The following is a 19,825-nucleotide window of genomic DNA, read 5'->3' as shown; positions in this document are numbered from 1 at the left end:
CATGCAAGCCACTGTAGTCTGAACTTCGGGGCTATGTACACATAACCTTCGATGCAAGTTGTTTAAGACAGGGGCTGTCTTTTATTAGAACTCTTTAAAATGCCTTGCACAACAGCACCTTGACCTTGCACCTGCTTGAGGTTTGTAAGTGCTACTGCAATTTAATAATAAATACAAGTAACCCTTTTTCTGTTAAGTTTAAGGTGTGTGATTTATATTGGAAACTTCCTTCCATGTAAAAATGTTATGGCTTCTCTATACTGATTGTCCATATCACAACACAGGACCACTCCAAGTGAGCCAACAGCCTCACTGGGTGCCTGGGCAAGACAAGGAGGGACAGCTCCATGCTCCCAGAAGGGGGGAGGCCTCAGGCAGAAGGAGCAGGGTTGGAGAAAACCAGCCCTTAGCGTTGCCCGGACCAGACCGTAGCATGTCTCCTCCCTCCCCACAGTGCTGCCTGGAATATACAACACAGCACTCCAGTGGTGATTTAAAGGGCCTGAGGCTCTGGGTGCCATCACTGCTGCAGTAGTGACCATAGTGAATGGGAGCCCCAGGCCCTTTTGAATCATCAGGCCCTGAGGCAGCTGTCCCCTCTCACCACCCTATAGGCACGCCTAGGCCACTCCCTCCCATTAAAGTCAATATGAATTTTGCCATGGGAATGTGACTAGGTCATAGGATTGCATCTATCCATATTCACCTTTCTGTTTGCTGAATCATTCCACTATATAGCCAGGCTCACAAAGAGCTAGCCTTTGCATGGCCCTTTGGAAACTGGAAGAAGACCATTTCCATTATGCTTTCAGCCGACTAAGTACAGTGGTGACTGCTCCACATGCTGCACTGAACTGCAAAGGGCCTTTATTGTCAGATCTTTCTCCTCTCTGACCTTCCCAGTCTTTCACCTCTATACCTCCAGTCTATCCAAAATAATCCATACTGAGGTCCTTTACCCACTGCTCCAACCATGTCAACTTCTTGCCTGAATTATTGGCTCCTGGCCTTTTACCACACTAAGTCCAAGTTCATTGTCTTCATCCTCAAGTTATTTTCTATACAACTTTACCCTCTTACCAACTTCCCTCCTTTCACTTTATCTTTCCACCGCTCTTGCTCTCTACAGTGCTCCCAATCCACCTTGTTTACTGTTGCCTTTGCAACCCCTGCCTGGAGTGGCATTCTGTTTCTCCCTAGTGGTGGCTAAGGCTGGTAGTGACCGATGAGTCTGATACAGCCTTGGCTAAAATAATGGTCTTTGAGCCAAGGCTGTAGATGCTCATGATCTATACAGACATTTCCCTTTCCCAAATTGTCCAGTTTTTTTTGTCTTTCATTATATAAGTTGGGCTATAAACCCAAATTATGTGGATGACTTGTCTTAGGGTTTGTCTAAAGTACATCCCTTTTCAGTAAAAGGATGTAAATTAGACATATCGAAATTGTAAATGAAGCCAGGATTTGAATTTCCCATGCTTCATTTGCATAATGGCAGCCATGGCTTTTTTTTGGAAAAGCTGCTTTTCAGAAAAAAAACATGGTCAAGACAGGGATCTTTTGACAGAAATGCCCCATTTTGAAAGATCCTGTAACCCTCAAAAACAGGGCATTTCTGTCGAAAGATCCCCAATTTGACCACGTGTTTTTTTCGAAAAGCTGCTTTTTGAAAAAAGCCGCGGCCGCCATTATGCAAATGAAGCATGGGAAATTCAAATCCTGGCTTCATTTACAATTTTGATATGTCTAATTTACATCCCTTTATTGAAAAAGGGATGTAGTTTAGACATACCCTTTCTTTGTTTGCAAAGCACCTTCAGAATTATTTGCATTGTGAAAATAATCAATAATATTATTGAATAAGTTAAACATGCCAGATTTTCTTAATAAAATATGTATTACTTTCTATCTGAAGGGAGATCATGCTGATCTTACTGACAGAAGATCCTAAGTTTCATTCCTGATTTTTAACCATGTATACAATAATTTCAACAAAACTTTCAATTTATGTTAAAGTTTAATATAACATTTGAGTGAAACAGGAGGTATACGGTGAACATATTATTACAAGCCTTTTTTAAAACAATCTTTTGTATCCCTGACGCTATTCACTTTCACATACTGAGGTATTTAATAAATGAACCCTGAGTCTTTATTATGTTAACATATTTTGCTTCCTGGTATTATCAGAAAAAGTGGAGCAGCTGTGAGCTCTACAGACTGAAGATAAATTTGGGCTTTTAAATGTTCAGATGTACACTCGACACACCACAACATTATATTCACTGGTGCAGAAACTAAATAAAGGATGTCATAGCAAGCCTGAGCATCAAGCAGTGACACTATGAGACCCTCACTCTACTAGCTTCTAATAGGCTAAGCATTGATATGCGAATTTGAGAAGCTCTTGTGTGTGGCCTTTTTAATACTGTTGCAGAACACCTCTTCAGTTCATCAGAGAAGGGGCCCTACCAATTCACTAACATTTCTAACTAAAGCACATACAAGCTGAAGCATTTTCACTAGACTGTCTAGCAAACAATAAAATATTCCAGCTTTTGGAAATCACTCAGAGGAACTAGACATGGGCTCAAACTGCAAAATTCACATCAAGATCTCAAACACCTGAAAGCCTGAAGGTGCTTTGATCAATGGATTTTCTTCAGCTGAAATAAAAATGAAAATTCTCTCTCACCTATCAGAGGTGCTTCAGGGGCCACTTCTCTCACTGGAAATAGTGCAAACTTTTGTAGGATCACTGCCACAAGTGAGACAGAGGGAACGGGTGGAACCGGCCCAGGTAGTGGTATTTCCTTGGACTTTAGTGCATACATAGCTGCCATTTCTGTTTCCTAGCATGAAGCAGAGAGAGAAAGAGAATTTTGTAACCAGGGTCCCAGAATGGAACCCTCCACTCTGACAGAACTATGGCTTGGGTGTGAGCCAATCGTAGCTAAAAGTTAAAACATTTTAAAAGTTAACATGAGCATCTTGCCTCTAGGAACACTGCCACCCAGAAATGGTGGGACCCCTCAAAGGACAGACTTGGTCTCTAGGTCCGAGGTGGTCGGGAGAAGATGGGGGAATCCCCCTACCCTCTCTCCACTATCATGGTCACTGGGTGATTTGAGGAGGCATAGCCTGATGGGATACATGCATGAATCCTCAAACAGGAATCAATCGCTGGGATAAATTATTGGGACCAATATAGCAGTATAGCAAAGGCTCCATCCATTGTGCTCTAAGAGCAACTGCTCATACTGGCTATGATGAGACTTGTGCTGCAAATACAAGATGTCCTGAAACAGGGTCAAGGCTGCTCATTAACAAAGTCCAAGTGAAAAAGTAGGAGATGGTAACTACAGGTTTGCCCACATGTTGTCTCAGTGTTGGTCAGCTGGGGCCTTTACTAGCATGGTTAGTGGCCAAACAGTACCTAATAATTGTTGATACTGCTGTTTCCTTTGTGACCTGACTCTAGATGACCTAATGCTAGGGCTATTTACAGATGTGTCAAACCCTCATTTTACTACCACAATTAAACAAATAAATAAAGCATCAGAGACAATATCCTATTTAGATGCTTTTTTAAATCACTTATCAGAAGAAAAGAAATTACTTATTTAGATACATATCCAATATAATACACAATCTCTCCACCCCCACCAGAGAAGAAACCTCTTAAGTGATATTTGAAGATTTCTTCATTTCTCTGTGTTTTAAATGTCCCCCTCAGCCTTGTGTTGCTGGCATCAGAGTTCTAGAAGTGGAAGGCTTAACAAGATTCCCTGAGAACCCATTAACATCACTCCTTAATTGGCCTGAAGTATCAATTGGCACAACTTATGCTTCCCCCACATCACTTCAGGCCCCTGTCAGCCCAAATAAGAAGAAATCATCAGTAAGACCCAAAAATAAAAGTTAAAATCAAAATAATATCCAGCTTGGGAAGTCTCAGGTAAAGAATGTGCATTTTATAGCCTCCTTGGAACATAGTGCTTTTCTAATATAAACAAAAGAAATGGGATTTCAGCCTTTAATTCTGACTTTGAGTCAGCCTTGCCAGTAATTCTAAATTTCAAGTCTTTTATCAGTGTCATCAACTCTGTTATTTAAATATGTATTTTTTCCCATTTAACTGAATAATATTTGAGAGGGTAAGTGACTGCTGATGTGCAGAGATACATTTTATCCTCCCTGGCTGTTTGGGGATGAAATCCATCCCAGTAACTACAGCTAAGTTCAACTCACCTGAGCTCTGCTATACTAGAACAGGTAATTGAAATAAATCATCCACCAACCCACTCTTTGCAGCCTAGGAAAGATTAATGGCAGTAGACACTAGAGCTGCCAACTTGGAAGATTTCTATGGTGGTGCAGGAATGGCTATGTGTAAGGAATGTGTGATAAAATGCTATACTGGGACTATAATAAAACACTGGAAAGACGCCAAGGTCCTCTTTCATAATGCAGAGACATTAAGGCCTGTCTGATTGTTATGACAGACAGGTATTTGACTGAATACACTGGCAGCTATAAAAAAAACAGTAGCTAAAAGCTAATGTCAAAATGTGATGTAGGCCTGTCACATGCCATCAGTAGTAATTTTTGCTACGACCACTTGCTGGTAAGGAGGGCAAAGGAAACAATATTGTAGCTGACTGCAAGGAATCAGCCACTTTTGATTTGTAGACTTCAGAAGATGATTGGCTCTGTTGTCATCTTCTTTGACTGAGAGGCTGCATTAAGGGCTGGTAACTGCTCTTGCCAAAGGAGATTTATTCTCTGTGTTGTTTTCAGTTGCTTTGGTGAGAAGAAAAATGTGGTTATTGGAAAGCTGCTATGAATATACTGCATAGATGTCATGTTGTGAGTAGTGCCTCTTACATTACATGAGGCTTCTTACCTAATGTCATACAGGGAACACTTTAAATTATTATTTTTTTAGAAGCTTGCCTACATGCCTTACAGGGATCCCCTGCCCAGAAAGCATGCAGTCTCATGGCACACATAATGCAATAAATGAGTGCTACCAACAGTGGGGAGGAGGGAACAATAGAGGGAAGGGTAAAAATGGGTTTCAGGAAAATAAAGTTGTGCGGTTATACTCCACTTCCTGCAATGACATAACATGCAGAGCCCTACGGAAGTCAATCTATGCCCATAATGATCCTATTACTGATCTTAGAAAGATCACTAAGTAAATTAGGCTCCTCTTGTCAACAAGCATGTTCCCCATTATGTACAGAATTTTTTTCTAATCCCTTTTATTAGACTACACTTCCTTATCCATGCTGCCCTCTTCCTGTACTCCCTCAGTATCCTATCACCCTCCCCATTTTATCCCACATCCCTGTTTTCCTTCATCACCCAGCCATTCTCTGTGTCTCAATCTTTGGATTTCCCCAGGGTTGTCCTTCTGGGGGAGGGTTCATATGTTGCACTCTTTAAATGCCTCCACAACCATCCTCTCCTCCTCAGCCCACCATTTATAGGTTAGAGGATTACTTTCAAACAGACATACACTTACAAATGGGTCATGTTTGAGAAGATTGTAAGTCAGTTGTTTAGAACTTGGAATGCATTTTCCCATAGAATCTATGTTATACATGGTAATTAGGTTCCCAGGCTAGCCCACAAAAACCCATTTAACCCACAATGTAGCTGATACTGTATATTTGCAATGAAAAATAGTAGAAATAGTTTTTTAATTTAACCCTGAATGCTGGTGCTTGAGGAAAGGCAGGTTTAATTAGAGGATATCGAGGAGGTAGGTGGAGATTCTGAAGGGGACTTCTGGATATCCCCTGGTTGCCCTGACCACCACACAAGCTCTGCACTGGCTCCTGTGGCCAGCTCCAGTCCCCAGCTGTCCCCACCCCCATATGGGCTGCATGCAGCCCTGCTCATTGTGAAAGAGCTATTCAAGTGGTAATGGAAGCCATTTAACAGACATTTGCCAACTGTCAGTTTTTGAATTTACTGTTAGTCTACCAGACCTTAGTTTAAAATTTGCTTTAAAATAGTTCATTAGTATGTTGCTGAATAATATAAGTTCATATATCTAAAAAATCGTTCCCCCTCACCCCCAGGCTGCCATTGGGCATAAGGGCACCAGTTTCATAGTACTGTGTAGGACACCATAAATCCTAAGAACATGCCTGCCAGAGGCTCCAAGGGAGCTTTTGTTTGTACACATGGATGTTCATAAGTCAGACATTTGTCACTCATGGAGTGCCTATACTGTGAAACAGAGAAGCAGCCTAACTTGGAAAGTTAGGGGTACATTGTACACATTGTAGTAAATGTATACATTGTAGCAAAGTATTTTCAAATAATGGATTTCAGAACTACCCCTTCCTGTGTTCAGTACAGTGATAGCCCATATATACATACAAAATGCATGCTCTGCCATGACAACACATTCTAAAAAAAGGAACAGACAGAAGTTTGGAGGGAAGAGAACAAACAAGAAGTAATGGACCATATTATGTTTAGGCATCTCTTCATAATGCAGTTTTAATGACACAATGGGCACTAAATACACAAAACAGATTTTTGTACAGATCATTTTAAATTGTCCTACAACTCCCTGTTGTTTTCACAAGTAACATTAATTGGTGCTACCAAATACCTTGTCTCTGGGCTGCATATAGTGATACATCTGGTCTAAATGGCATTGGGATTGTGCATTATCTAAGCATCCATTTTTAAAGAAGTAAGTTTCTGACCCTCATATTTGTGAATCTAATGTAAAATTAATACAGTGTTGTCAATTCTACTGCTAGTCTAGAACAGTAACTCAGAGGCAGGAAACTCACCTGCCCACTTTTAATCTCATTGATGTGTTAATTTTTGAGTCAAGTGATGACCCCTTTGCCATTGGCATTAACTCCTACATTGTTGATCACTTTAGTGGATAGAAAGGGGAAGGGGGCTAGTGTGACAGACACAGAAAGGTAAGAATTGGCATAACGGTATGGAAACAAATGTAAAGTGCAGAATACAGGAGATACACAAATGCATGGAAAAGGAGTGATGGGGAAGAAAGAAAATGGACAAACAGAAGCTGAGTGATGCTGAGTGTGATAAGGTACTGCACAAATAATTACACAACGTTTAACTACTATATAGAAGACATTCTATCCTTTGTGAAAAAATCTTCTGTATACAAATCAATGGGAATTCTTCTGTAACTCAAGGGCTATAAGAAGTCCTCCTTTATACCTCCAGCCACTGAATATCATTATAAATGAAATTTAGATGTCTCCACTATGTGAAGTTGATAACCCTAAATTACAGGCTAATCTGAATATGTATCTATAAAAACTTGGACTTCAGTGGGAGAGATTAGGACCGTAGTCAGCAACTCAGATCATTTCCAGAACTCTTACAAAATCTGGCTTCTGCTTTATTGTCTTTGCACAGCATGTCTGTTGTGAATTAGCCAGCTCTTTTGTAAAGGACATTTGATGTTGTGTTCACATTTTAGTTCTTGCAGCCACATAACTGATAGCTCACTATTTGTCAGCAGCATATATGACAGCACATGCCATAAATTTGATTCCTGTTATTGAAGTTTCCTAAAAGAATCTTTAGATTTGGCTTTTTACTCCTGACGTATTGGGTTAGACAAAAGTACCTTGTGAAGGTGATGATGATGATGAAGTAGTTCAAATGGACAAAATGCAATGGTGAGAACTTTCATAAGAATGGCCATACTGGGTCAGACCAAAGGTCCATCTAGCCCAGTATCCTATCTCCTGCCAGTAGCCAATGCCAGATGCCCTAGAGAGAGTGAACTCAACAAGTAATCTTCACAAGATCCTTCTATTATCACCCATTTCCAGACAAACAGAGGCTAGTAACACCATTCCTACTAATACTAGCTAATAGCCATTGATGGACCTAACCTCCATGAATTTATCTAGCTCTTTTTTGAACCTTGTTAAAGTCCTAGTCTTCACCTCATTCTCTGGCAAGGAGTGCCACAGATTGACTGTGCACTGTGTGAAGAAAAACTTCCTTTTGTTTGTTTTAAACCTGCTGGCTGTGTCTAGACTGGCAAGTTTTTCTGGAAAATCAGCCGCTTTTCCGGAAAAGCTTGCCAGCTGTCTACACTGGCCGCTTGAATTTCCAAAAAAGCGCTCACGATCTCATGTAAGATCATCAGTGCTTTTCTGGAAATAGTATGCTGCTCCCTTTAGGGCAAAAGTCTTTTTCCGAAAAACTTTTGCACAAAAGGGCCAGTGTAGACAGCACAGTACTGTTTTCCGCAAAAAAGCCCCAACTGAGAAAATGGCAATCGGGGCTTTTTTGTGGAAAAGCGTCCTGCCAATCTAGACGCGCTTTTCCGAAAATGCTTTTAACGGAAAACTTTTCCATTAAAAGCATTTCTGGAAATCATGCCAGTGTAGACGTAGCCGCTGTCTATTAATTTCATTTGGTGACCCCTAGTTCTCCTATTATGGGAACAATTATTATGGGAATTTTTCCTTATTCACTTTTTTCACACCAGTCATGATTTTAATAGACCTCTATTATATTCCCCCTTCAGTCTCTTCTTTTCTAAGCTGAAAAGTCCAAGTCTTTTTAAACCCTCTTCATATGGGACTTTTTCCAACCCTCCAATTATTTTTGTCACCCTTTCCTAAACTTTCTCCAATTTCAATATATCTTTTATGAGATGAGGCAAGCACATCTGTACACAGTATCAAGATGTGGGCGTACCATGATTTTATAGAGAGACAATAAGATATTCTCTGTCTTACTGTCTATCCCTTTTTAAATGATTCCTAACATTCTATTTGTTTTTTTGACTGCCGCTGCACACTGAGCGGATGTTTTCAGAGAACTATCCATAATGACTACATTTAGACTGCAAGCTTCTTTCAGAATAAGCTTTCCAGAAGAAATCTTCTGGAAAAGCTTATTTTGAAAGAGAGCAACCACATGCCAAAAGCACAATGAAATAGCGATTTGCTATTTTGAAAAATAACGTTAACACTGATTGGACACTATCCCGCATTTAAGGCCATCTAGAACCACTTCAGTCAGGGCATTAGAGGTGTATCTAAACTACAGGGTTTTTTGAAAAAAAGTGGCCTTTTTTTGAAAAAACTTCCCCTGCATCTAGACTGCTGTCACTTTCTTTCTAAAGTAAATCAAAAGAATGCGGCAGTTTTTTTGACAGCGGAAAACCTCATTTTGAGGAATAACGTCTTTTCTTGAAAGTGCTCTTTGAAAAAAGGCGTTACGTAATGCAAACTGTGCTTTTTCAAAAGAGAGCATCCAGAATGCCTGGGTGCTCTCTTTCAAAAAAGCGGCTTGCTTTTTCGAAAGTACAGGTTGTAGTCTAGACGCTCTTTTTTGAAAGAGGCTTTTTTGAAAGTATCTTTTGAAAAAGCCCCTTTCAAAAGAGGCTTGCAGTCTAGACGTAGCCTAGGTCAGCAGTTGCTTCCGCATGCTGTTGCCTAAGGCTGAGATACGTGCTTAAAGGGACCCCCTGGACAACCATTTCTCAGCTTCTTCTGCTTGCTTGCCTATCTGTCCAAAGGATGGCAAAGCATTTGCAGTGTGTGCTCTGGTTGCCCTGCTTCAGGACACCGCAGCGTACTCCAGCCATGGAGCTGGAGCTGCCTCTTGGCATGTAATGGCCCCACACTGCCATGCTGCAATTTCTGCAGCCGTTTCTATAGGCTGCCTTCAGGGATGGATGAGGGTTTTGTGGGGCTCAGGGCAGCACAATTTCGCGGGGCCCCCCTTTGACATGGCGCATGTGCCGTGACACCATGGTGCATGTGCGGGGCCTCTTGAAGCGCGGGGCCCAGGGCAGCCGCCCCGCTCACCCTGCCCTATATCGGCCACTGGCTGCCTTCATGGTCCTCCATGAGCTCAACTCAGAGCTCATCATTGAGAACCTCTGCCTGTGCGTGGGAGCAAGTCCTTTGCAACTGCACCCCACAGTAGAGAGATGTTTCTGGAGGCTGGACATCAATTCCGACTGGTGGAACTGGCTGGTGATGGAGTGGTGGGATGACCAGCAGTGGTTCCACAACTTCAGGATGAGGAAGAAGACATTCATGAAGCTGTGTGCCTGGCTCGCCCCCACCCTCCATCGACGTGACACCCAGATGTGACCTGCCACCCCCTGGAAAAGCAGGTCATCATCACTGTCTGGAAGTTCGGCATGACAGACAGTTACTGGTCTATGGGCAACCAGTTTGGCATGGGAAAGTCCACCGTCATGGCCCTCCTCATGGAAGTAAGGCACTCTCGGGCTGCAGTCCCTGCAGGAAGGAAGAAGTACTGGAAAGGGGGACCCTGGGGAAATGCGGCATTGGGATGCAAGGAGTGGGGGGGAAGCCCCATCTTTGGGGGTTCTGCAGTCCCACCCTCACACAGTCACGCAGAGGGGTGTGGGCTTGAGGGGGGTGGCTCCTGGGGTGTTTGGGGTTGGGGAGATTCAAGGACCTCCCAAGGGCTCAGGTATCCCCTTTGATTCTCTGTTTTGTTTGTTTGTTTGTCTCCTTCTGCAGGTGGTGAGGGCCATAAACACCATCCTGCTGCACAGGGTCATCTGCTTGGGAGACCTGGCCATGATCATGACCAGATTTGCTGCCTTGGGCTTCCCCAACTGCAGGGGGGTGATTAATGGAACCCACATCCCTATCTGGGTCCTGGAACACTGTGCTGCCCAGTGCATAAACCGTAAGGTATATTTTTCCATGGTCCTGCAAGCCCTGGTCAACCACTGTGGACAGTTCAGTGACATTTTCAGCGGCTGGCCGGGGAGGGCACACAATGCCCGCATCTTCCACAACTCCAGCCTCTACCAGAAGCTGGAGGTTGGCACTTTCTTCCTTGAGTGCAATGTCAGGGCCAGGGACATAGAGATGCCACTGTGCATTGTGGGGGGTGTGGCCTACCCCTCATGCTATGGCTTATGAAGCCATACACTGCCCACCTGGACCGAAGCAGGGACCATTTCAATACCCGCCTGGGCAGAGCCTGCAGCCAGGCCAAATGCACCTTCAGCCACTTGAAGGCATAGTGCAGGTGCCTCCTGACCTACCTCGACATGTGGGGAATACAATATCCCCCACGTAGTGTCAGCCTGTTGTGTTCTCTACAACATTGTGTAAGGGCCTTTCTTCCAGGGTAGGGGGCAAAGGCCAGCCGGGAAGGATGGGCCTTTGAGCAGTTGTGCACAGCTGCCATCCACCAGGCCCATCAACTAGGGAGGCGCATCCAGGAGACCCTGAGGGAGAGTTTCTCTGAAGGACCTCAGTAACTTTCCCCAGGGCCTCCCCACTAGGGGCCTGTGCCTTGTCCCTCTCTGCCTCTCACAACAACCCCTCCTCCTCGCCCCCCTCCCCCCAAACAAATTCCCTTACCTGCAGACAAAATAAAAACAACCATTTGGTTTAAAAAAAATAACTGTTTGCTTTTTTATTTGGGATAAAAGTAACTGGGAAGGAGTTAGGGAGGCTGAAAACCTGGATAGGAGGTGGAGGGGGGTCTTGGAGGGCGGGAGGAGATGCTCAGAGCTGGGGCTGAGACTGGTGCGTAGTTTGGGTGGTACTTCTACCTTATGTCCGGGGACCTTTGTGACCTTGGGAGTGGGGGGTCCTGGGAAAACAGGGGGATAGGCAGGAGGGAGGCTGGAGCAGAGTCAGGTATGGCAGTGGTGAGGGGCTGGCATGGCAGGGACAGGAGGCGGGCATGCCATCATCTCCTGGATGGTGGCAGAGATGTTGCAGCCCTGCTGGAGCAGCTTGGTCCCATCTGGGCCTGCCATTGTGCATTGTCCCGGACCTTCTGGGCCAGCGTCTGCTTCATGTCCCAGAGGATGGACACGTGCTCCCTCATTAGGTCCCTCTGGCGTCTGCGGCTCCCCTGGGGTCTGGCATCTGGCTCCCCTGGTGGCAATTGCCCCACAGTCATGGCAGGTCTGGCTGGGGAGAATAAAGAGAGGTGGTCAATCATCCCCGGAGACCTGTTCCTGAGGCCTGGCCCTCATCAGTGAGCAACAGTCCTCAGGACAGAGAATGGTGATGTCCCAGGAACAAGGCCATGTGTGGTCTGGAAAGCAGGCCCTGCCTCACAGGGGCCCAGAGGTGTCCAGGGGACTATGCTTCCCGCCACCCCCACTCCCTATCCCACATACAAGCAGGCAAGGGAAGTGTCCAGCCCCACTGGTATCCCATGCGTGGGAGAGGGACCTCGAGCAGCCTGGACTTATATCAGGGCTGCACACATACCTGTGCCTGGCAACGCAGTCCCCGGAAGCGGGTGGTGTCTCGAGCAGGCATGCCTGTGTGCCGTGTGCCGCACTCCAGAGTCTGTGTGTGGGCATGCGAGTGCCCTTGTCCCCAGTTTCCTTCCAGCAGTGGCTGGTGGTGGGAGGGCATTCCCCCATCTCCCAGGGTTCATAAGTGTATCTGGTCTCCCCAGAGCCTGTGAGCAGGAGCCGAGGGGTGGTCCAGGGCTGCTTCCTGGGGCTGAATGGAGCAGACTGGTGCTGCATGTGCTCCAGAGTGTGGTGCTGGCCCCTCATGGCCAGGCTCTCAGCCATCCAGCCGTAGATGTCTGCTTTGCCATCTGGAGTGGGGATCCTGGAGGGTCTCCTCTTCGCCCCATACCTCCAGGAGAGCCAGGAACTATAGAGTAGTGATGAGTACAGACAGAGTGGCCAGCACGGCACCTGTGTTATTTCCTGGGGTAAGGGTCTTTTTTTCCCCCAACAGAACTCCCTCTTCTGTGTCCACAGGCCCTTTTTTGGGAGGGATTGCATAACAGTCTGTAGACAAGATGGCTCTTGGACCTTCATTAATTTATCATGATAAATATCTCCTTACTCACAGCACCAAAGCCTTACAAAATTGGACAGATCCTTCTTTCAGTTCTCAGGCTGTTCATTGAAGCCTCCTACTGCTCGCACACTCATTAGGACACCCACATCTGTCTAAATGGCTATCTCTGATATAAAAACTATTAATCAAGAAGTTAGCAGCTCAAGCAAATATATCAGAAGATAATCAGAATTAAAAGCTGAACTAAACGCTGCAAATTATTTTGTGTGTTTATCATTAAAACCAAACTAGCTGAATTTATGCATGTTCAATTTTCACCATTGAAATTCTGAAATGACTATCTGTACAGCCAAATTATGTGCCGGTGCAAGATGATGCAGTGCTTTTGAGTTGAAGATAGTCATGCCAATTTACACTACTAGTAAACAGACCAATGTTACCTTGCCTTTAAATTGGCTAATTTATTTCCTCATGGCATTGATTTAAAAAAAAAAAAAAAAAAAAAAAACTAAACGTTTAAAATTAGATGCAAATGTAGTAGACAGTAGTTACTTTCAATTACAAACCTCAACTATTAGTGACCCTTATCCGAGATTATTTAAAATATAAAACCCCAGTAAGCATTACTACCCAGCACTAGACTTTTAACCTTTTGAATTTAAAGGGCTTTACAAAGGAAGTCAGTATCATCATCATCCCAACCTTAATGATCCATCCTGAATTGTTCTGATGGATCCAACTGCAGGCATTCCACCACTCAAGGCATGTCTACATTCCTCTTATTTCAAGCGGAACATACACACTATCAAACCCTTTATTTAGAAATAAGGGACTGGTTATGTCCAAATAACTCCTGGTTCAGAAGCCAGACACAAATAAAGACCAGAGGTTGATTAAGATATTATATTTTATTAAACATTTAGGAAGAAACTGTTTGACATGTTTGCCATCAGCTTCTTCTGTATAAAATGAAGCCTCTCTGTCTCGTGGTGCATTCCTTCTGTCCTATCTACTTCTGCTGCTACTACTTTATACAGTGCTCCCAGTAACTGGATTAAATCCTGACAGGTCTATCTTCTTGTGGAGCAACACGCAGCAAAGCTGATTCATCCCAGGTATGACTCCACCAGAGTCAACAGAGCTATATTTAGCTTACTGTGTTTTAATCTAGCTAGTGACCCTTCCACCCCACTTAACAGAGACTTTGTTACACTTTTTCTATCTGTGATCTTTATAATTTGAGAGACAATGTCTTAATTATGTTTCTACTCAATGCTATGGTAGCTGAAGCTTAAGAAAGCCAAGTGAACAGCCAAGGTCAGAGCAAGGGAATCAGTATGAGAGCTGAAATAAACTGATCTGCTAATGCTCAGTCTGTTCTTGTGTTGCATTCTTCTGTGCTATTACCTTATTCAAAAGACTGTTTGCTCTCACTGGATTTAATACAAAGCCTGGAATACCATTTCATGCACTTTGGGAGCCAATTACATGTAAGTAGGGGGTATTAAAATATTTATTACACATATTAACCAAAACTCCAACCCACATTTCTGATGTTGACACTTTCTGCAAATACTAAGAAATGGCGAACTTGTTGGCATTAGAGGTTTAGCAAAGCTCTTAAACTCATTTTCATATTAACTAAATAAGTGGTTCCTAAAATAATGTCTTTCGGTGATGAAAAACTCTGAACAATTGTTTTTCCATTTGATCAGAGAGCTTTCTGTTTATCACAATCAAAAGGAGAAGCAGCACTTGACAAACACACACATCCAAGTGCATTTAAAGGCAATGTTTGTACTTGTTTTCTGAGACTGAGAATGTAGCACAGGGATCACAGTTTGCATCACAAGAAATGGAGTGGAAACCTTGTGGAGAATTTAGGAGGTCCTCCCCTGGGAAATGCCTGAAGCCTCTTGCTGTGTGATGCAATGTGGTTGGTTCAAACAGCAGAACATCAGTAGAGATGTAAGTCCCAGGGACAAGTAATCTGGAGGCAGCATCCATCTAAGGGATGAACTGCCCTGAGAGCAAGGAAATTATCCCAACACTAGTTTCAAGGCAGTAGGAGAATGGTAACAAGAGGCTCCTGGGCGGCCCCCATTAGACAGAACTACTCAGAGTGAGTACTTCTATGCACATTCTTTGAAAACCCAGCAGGCATGTGGGTTCTGTATTGGCACCAACAATCATGAGGGGTGATTTGGTCAGCACAAGTGAGGAGGGACCGCCACCATAGAGGGGAAATAATGGCAAAAGTAGCAAAATTACATATGACCAGCATGTCAAATATAGATTTCTTAATCCGTTCAGTCAGGAAATATCATAGATCTCTCAAAATCTTGTTAGTTCTCTCTTCCCCCTCCTTAACGCTTCCACAGAGAGCAGTCCCAGACATACAGTACACTATAATAAATGCACAGTGGTAACAGAGTTGCTGCCATGTCCTCAGAACACCTCCATAAAACACTCCTTTGCGCTGATCACTACAAAAAACAAACAAAAAAGGTTCAGCAACAATTAACTGCTCTGCTGTGACCGCTCTGCTGAGCCATATCATCTTACATGCCTTGTGGTCCTCCATCTGTTTTAGCCGCCTACTGTCTCATGACTTATAGGTTGTAGGTACTTTGAGGGCAGAGACTATCTCTTTGCTTTGTGTTTTGTACAATACCTGCTATCAGGGTACAGTCGTCTCAGCATTGTGACTATTATGCTTTTGTACTATAGCAATCAAATCTGTGCTACAGGAAGCTGCAGAACAATCTGAGTACAACACAATTCAGTGGAGGCATGACAGTGATGCCATCATAGGATTGCCAAACCTGCTGGTTTCACAAGGAGTCTCCTGGAGGCTACTGCAGCCAAATCGGAGAGATTTTTGGCTGCTAAAAGTGCAGCAACTCTGCTGGGCAAAGGGCCTGTCTGCCCTGGCCCCACATCATTCCTGGAAGCGGCTGGCATGTCCCTGCAACCCCAGGCGGGGGGGGGGGGGGAGGGAGGCTGCACATGCTGCCACTTTCCCAAGCGCCAATTCCATGGCTTCCATTTGCCAGGAACAGGGAACTACAGCTAATGGGAGCTGTGGGGGCACTGCTTGCAGGGAGGGGCTGCACACAGAGCCACATGCTGGCTGCTTGTGAAAGCGCCATGGGGCCAGGGCAGGCAGGGAGGCTGCCTTAGCCCTGCTGCACAGTTGGCCAGGAATCTCCCGACACAAGCACTGCCCAGCCAGACTCACACCGGTCATCTCCTCCCACATGCACCCTAATCCCTTGCCCCAGCCTGGTGAAAGTGAGTCAAGATGGGAGAGAGGAAGCAACAGAGAGGTGGGGGATGGAGTGAGTGAGGTGGGGCTTTGGGGAACGGGTGGGGCAAGAGTGGGTGGGTTAGTGTGATTAGATAGTTGACAACCCTTTCCCATCATGCCATCAGATTTAAAGCATAAACCATGCACAGGACTGAGTCTCACTCTGCATTCTACAATTGATTCTTTACACATGCTGAAAGGAGATTGTTTTTGTAGGAAAAACACAAATGTGGGCTGTATAGATTGTGGAACTTAGTTCCTTGCCAGAAGAGAACACAGACCTTGCCACAGTGCACCTGTAGGCAGCCAGACCTAGCAGTCAGAGCCAGAGTCTGCAGTCACAAGGCACAAGCCAGCCATAGACTCATCGACTCATAGACTTTAAGGTCAGAAGAGACCATTATGATCATCTAGTCTGACCCCCTGCACGGTGCAGGCCACAGAATCTCACCCACCCCCTCCTAGAATAATCCTCTCACCTATATCTCAGATATTGAAGCCTTCAAATACTTTGAAGGCCCCAAGATGCAGAGAATCCTCCAGCTGTGATCTGTACCCCATGCTACAGAGGAAGGCGAAAAACCTCCAGGGCCTCTGCCAATCTACCCTGGAGGAAAATTCCTTCCCGACCCCAAATATGGTGATCAGCTAAACCCTGAGCAAGGAGGGGGGGGGGGAAGAGTCATCAGCCAGACACCCAGAAAGTTCTCTATAGTAACTCCTATCATCCTTCCACTGACGTATTTCCCACTGATAATGAATGGTCAATTAGTTACCAAGATCATGTTATCTCATCAAACCATCCCCTTCATAAACCCATCAGCTACGTCTACACTGGCCCCTTTTCCGGAAGGGGCATGTTAATTTCAGAAGCCCTAAGAGGGAAATCCGCGGGGGATTTAAATATCCCCGCGGCATTTAAATAAAAATGTCCGCAGCTTTTTTCCGGCTTTTTTAAAAGCCGGAAAAGAGCGTCTACACTGGCCCCGATCCTCCGGAAAAAGCGCCTACTTTGAATAAGATCCTCCGGAAAAGGGCGCTTTTTCCGGAGGATCGGGGCCAGTGTAGACGCTCTTTTCCGGCTTTTAAAAAAGCCGGAAAAAGCGGCGGACATTTTTATTTAAATGCCGCGGGGGATATTTAAATCCCCCGTGGATTTCCCTATTACGGCTTCTGAAATTAACATGCCCCTTCCGGAAAAGGGGCCAGTATAGACGTAGCCATCTAGTTTAATCTTGAAGCCAGATAGATCTTTTACCCCCACTACTTCCCTTGGAAGGCCATTCCAGAACCTCACTCCTCTAATGGTTAGAAACCTTCGTCTAATCTCAAGTCTAAACTTCCTTCTAGCCAGCTTATATCCATTTGTTCTTGTGTCCACATTGGTATTAAGCTTAAATAATTCCTCTCCCTCCCTGATATTTATCCCTCTAATATATTTAAAGAGTGCGATCATGTCCCCCCTCAGCCTTCTTTTGGTTAAGGTAAACAAGCCAAGTTCCTTGAGTCTCCTTTCGTAAGACAGGTTTTCCATTCCTCGGATCATCCTAGTGGCCCTTCTTTGTACCTGTTCCAGTTTGAATTCATCCTTCTTAAACATGGGAGACCAGAACTGCACACAGTATTCCAAATGAGGTCTCACCAATGCCTTGTATAATGGCACTAACACCTCCTTATCCCTACTGGAAATATCTCGCCTAATACATCCCAAGACCGTATTAGCCTTTTTCACGGCCATGTCACAATGGCGGCTCATAGTCATTCTATAATCAACCAGGACTCAAAGGTCCTTCTTCTCCTACGTTACTTCCAACTGATGTGTCCCCAGCTTATAACTAAAATTCTTGTTATTAATCCCTAAATGCATAACCTTACACTTCTCACTATTAAATTTCATCCTATTGCTATCACTCCAATTTACAAGATCATCCAGATCTTCCTGTATGATATCCCGATCCTTTTCTGAATTGGCAATAGCTCCCAACTTTGTGTCATCCGCAAATTTTATCAGGACACTTCCACTTTTGGTGCCAAGGTCAGCAATAAAAAGATTAAATAAAATTGGCCCCAAAACTGATCCCTGAGGAACTACGCTAGTAACCTTCCTCCAACCTGACAGTTCACCTTTCAGTATGACCCGCTGTAGTCTCCCCTTTAACCAGTTGCTTATCCACCTCTCAACTTTCATATTAATCCCTATCTTTTCCAATTTAACCAATAATTCCCCATGTGGTACTGTATCAAATGCCTTACTAAAGTCGAGGTAGATTAGATCCGCTGCATTTCCTTTATCTAAAAAATCTGTTACTTTCTCAACAAAGGAGATCAGGTTGGTTTGGCACGATCTACCTTTTGTAAAACCATGTTGTAATTTGTCCCAATTGCCATTAGCCTCAATGTCTCTAACTACTTTCTCCTTCAACATTTTTTCCAAGATCTTACATACTACAGATGTCAAACTAACAGGCCTATAGTTACCCGGGTCGCTTTTTTTCCCCCTTTCTTAAAAATAGGGACTATATTAGCAATTCTCTAGTCAAATGGTACAACCCCTGAGTTTAGAGATTTATTAAAAAATTTTGCTAATGGACTTGCAAGTTCATGTGCCAGTTCCTTTAATATTCTTGGATGAAGATTATCTGGGCCCCCTGATTTACTCCCATTAAGCTGTTCAAGTTTGGCTTTTACCTCGGATATGGTAATATCTGTCTCCATATCCTTAGTCCCATTTGTTATGCTACCATTATCCCTGAGCTCTTCATTAGCCTCATTAAAGACTGAAGCAAAGTATTTGTTTAGATATTGGGCCATTCCTAGATTATCCTTAACCTCTTCTCCATCCTTAGTAATTAGCGGTCCTACTTATATGGCTATAAAACCATTTATTATTGGTTTTAATTCCCTTCGCAAGGTCCAACTCTACCTGACTTTTAGCCTCTCTCACTTTGTCCCAACTTGCTCTAACCTCAATAAGGTAGCTTTCTTTACTGATCCCTCCCATTTTCCACTTCTTATATGCTTTCTGCTTTTTCTTAATCACCTCTCATAGGGTATGTCTACACTACCCTGCTAGTTCGAACTAGCGGGGGTAATGTAGTCATCCGCAGTTGCAAATGAAGCCCGGAATTTGAATTTCCCGGGCTTCATTTGCATGAAGCCGGCCGGCGCCATTTTTAAATGCTGGCTAGATCGGACCCCGTGCTGCGCGGCTACACGCGGCACGGACTAGCTAGTTCGGATTAGGCTTCTAATCCGAACTAGCTGTACGTGGAACGAGGTGTACAGCTAGTTTGGATTAGAAGCCTAATCCTAACTAGCCAGCATTTAAAAATGGCGCCAGCTTCATGCAAATGAAGCCCGGGAAATTCAAATCCCGTGCTTCATTTGCAACTGCGGATGACTACATTACCCCCGCTAGTTCGAACTAGTGGGGTAGTGTAGACATACCCTAAGATGCTTCCTCATCCAGCTTGGTCTAACATACCTGCCTATATATTTTTTCCCTTTTCTTGGGATACAGGCTTCTGACAGCTTCCGCAACTTTAACTTAAAATAATCCCATGCCTCCGCCACCTCAAGATCCATAATTTCTTTAGTCCAGTCAACTTCCCTAACTAATTTCCTTTATTTATTAAAGTTAGCCCTTTTGAAATCAAAAACCCTAGTCTCAGATTTATTTTTGTTTATCCTTCCATTTAAT

General features: G+C 44.1%; 1 long non-coding RNA gene across 1 annotated transcript in view; it reads right to left on the bottom strand.

Annotated features, from left to right (window-relative positions):
- Positions 1-19,825, bottom strand: part of LOC112545137 (uncharacterized) — a 70,551-nt gene that overhangs the window by 12,607 nt on the left and 38,119 nt on the right. The window contains exon 2 of the long non-coding RNA XR_012900912.2: positions 2,696-2,852. This is a non-coding gene — a long non-coding RNA (uncharacterized LOC112545137). The remainder of the gene's footprint in view (positions 1-2,695; positions 2,853-19,825) is intronic.

Source organism: Pelodiscus sinensis, chromosome 2, assembly GCF_052426305.1.
Source record: "Pelodiscus sinensis isolate ZL-2025 chromosome 2, ASM5242630v1, whole genome shotgun sequence".
NCBI lineage: Eukaryota > Metazoa > Chordata > Testudines > Trionychidae > Pelodiscus > Pelodiscus sinensis.
This window is presented reverse-complemented; position numbering and strand designations above follow the sequence as displayed.